This window comes from Candoia aspera, chromosome 1 (assembly GCF_035149785.1).
Source record: "Candoia aspera isolate rCanAsp1 chromosome 1, rCanAsp1.hap2, whole genome shotgun sequence".
In the NCBI taxonomy this organism is placed as follows: domain Eukaryota; kingdom Metazoa; phylum Chordata; class Lepidosauria; order Squamata; family Boidae; genus Candoia; species Candoia aspera.
The window spans coordinates 208,958,912-208,961,380 of record NC_086153.1 but is presented as its reverse complement, the minus strand read 5'-3'; the positions used below and the strand labels follow the sequence as shown (position 1 = coordinate 208,961,380).

At 36.3% G+C, this 2,469-nt stretch overlaps 1 pseudogene; it reads right to left on the bottom strand.

Annotated features, from left to right (window-relative positions):
- Nucleotides 1-1,739: 1,739 nt before the first annotated feature.
- LOC134488751 (U2 spliceosomal RNA) lies at nt 1,740-1,958 on the bottom strand (annotated as a pseudogene).
- Nucleotides 1,959-2,469: the final 511 nt, after the last annotated feature.

Sequence of the window (2,469 nt, the reverse complement as noted above, 5' to 3'; positions counted from 1 at the left end):
CGTTTCTGTGGCTGAGAGTGGATTACAACCAGGGTATACTGGGTGCCAACACAAAACTTTACTAACTAACTAACTAACTAACTAACTAACTAACTATATATATATATATATATATATATATATATATGTATTTTTTTTCAAAGTTTGTTACTGCCCATCTCCCCCAAGAGGGACTCTGGGTGGTTTACAGTAAAATTCATACCACAACAATAAACATTGAAATCTGATAAAAATAAACAAATTACCAATATAAAATACAATGTAAATAAATGCTGTCATGCTGGCTTTCTTAATTTTTAAATATATATATATGCTAATACTTTATTGACTCAGAAACATCAGAAAGAAATTTACCCACAATGTTGGAATGAGGGAATGCAATGATGATGAGGGAAATGGGGATGAGGGAAGTTATCCAGGGGCTGCACTCAGGTCCCTGTCAAGGTCGTCATAGCAGGGGACAGACATGGAAGAAAGGATCATTCATTCATTCATTCATTCCATATATAAGGCTGCCCAACTCAATCAATGTGACTCTGAGAGGTGTACAACACAAAAAACAAGCAATAACCCCCCCAACCCCCCAAATCATGTAACATTAAAACATGCAAGATATATAAATATACAAGGGTGACCAGCACCATAACAGAACAACCAAAAGGGGATGCCACTCATCTTGCCCTTAATGCCCAGGTGAAAAGTCAGGTCTTAACAGCTTTCCTAAAGGCAAGTAGAGTTGCGGTCTGTTGCATATTGGTGGGGAGAGATCATTCCAGAGACCAGGAACAACCGCAGAAAAATTACATAAGTGTAGGACACTTAGAACAAGTTTCTGCTGCTTACCTGCCTGCTTGAAGAACAGCTCTAATGCCCAGTTATTCCAGACCCAAAAGAAGGATTTCCTATAAGAACTTGTGATGGTATCCCTGTTGGAAAAGTGGGGATGGGGAGCTTAAGTCTGCACAGGGCCACCAGATTTCTGGGAGACTGATGGCTGCTGTGAGTAATGGCCAGTGTTGTATGATACATTCAGATACCTCAAAATTTATGGAATGTAGGATTTTTAGCACTCCCAGTGACTACAGTGTAGAATGGAAAAGCCTCTAGTAGAAATCCCCACATCTTAAAGTTGCCAGGGTTGAGAAATGCTACTCTATGGTTTCAAAGAAATTCAACAATTCCTGGTAAAGAATAATACTTCTTAGCAAGAGAGGGATTTTCATGTCAGCTTGGGACCCTTTCTCTGTCTATTATCTCTTTCCTCAAAATTATGTTATTTTAACTTGATAAACACAGATGGAGTAAAAATAAAATGAGGGCCTAGTGAAGACAAGAGAAAATTCAAACCATGTATAATTGAAGTTGGCCTTGCCCTATTTTAAGTGGAGATAAAGTTGAGTAAGGAGAGTTTACATTTTAAGCTTCTGTTTCTGAAATACTTGTCCCATCCCCAATTCTTTCTGGCCAAAGTGGGGCCAGCATTATACGAGATCATTTGTTTTCTGATTTTTCTTTAATATTTTCAAACTACCAAAAAGAACGCCGCCCCCCACAAAAGACCTAAATACACTAAAAACATATACAAAAACAATTAACAAAACAATATTTAAACTTAAAGGAAAAACATTAATAGAAACTAAAAAGAAAAGGACTAGAGAGAGAAAAAAACCAAAGAAAAAGAAAAAAGAAAAAAAGAAATTATATATATATATGTGTGTATGTGTGTGTGTGTGTGTGTGTGTGTGTAAGGCACTTGTTTTCTGTAGCATTGCAACCCTGCTTAAGCAAGTTCAGTAACAAGATATTTCCTACAATATTAATTTTATCTTCCCAGTTGTGTATTATAATGAAGTAAAGGGGCTTCAGTCTGCACCTGAGAAACCAAAGCTACTTAGTAGTGTATATCAGTAGCTAGCCAGATACTACACTTGATCTTAGCCAAAAGGCCAAGAAGCCTTTTATAGTGGCTGATGCCCAACTTTCTGATGTGGTCATTTGACTAATCAATAAAGTTATTCATTCATTCAGTAGCTAGCCATTACTTGCTAGGAATCAAACTGTATATACTGTAAGTATGCAAATTTGATCAGAGTTAGGCATGGAGTCAGTGCCAACATAGTTAAAACATTTTAAAAAAAAATCTCATGAAGCAACTTTGGGATATTGAAAACAAGTGTCAATCAGAGTAGACTTCACTTAGCTAGATGGATTGTGGCCTGACCCAATAAACTGTAACTCCATTTTCCATAAAATACAAACCTATTTTCATGAGTGTCTTTAGGGAACTAAGTTAGGTAGCATTCAAAACACAACTGATAATGTTTTCTATGGCAGTTTGTAACTGAAGACTTCTTATTTATTTATTTATAGGGCGCTCAAATCAACTGACTCAGAGCAATATGCCACTCTCCCAATCCCTAATTTGATATTAAAACAGAAAGATATACAATCAAACTTCAAAGTTAAAAC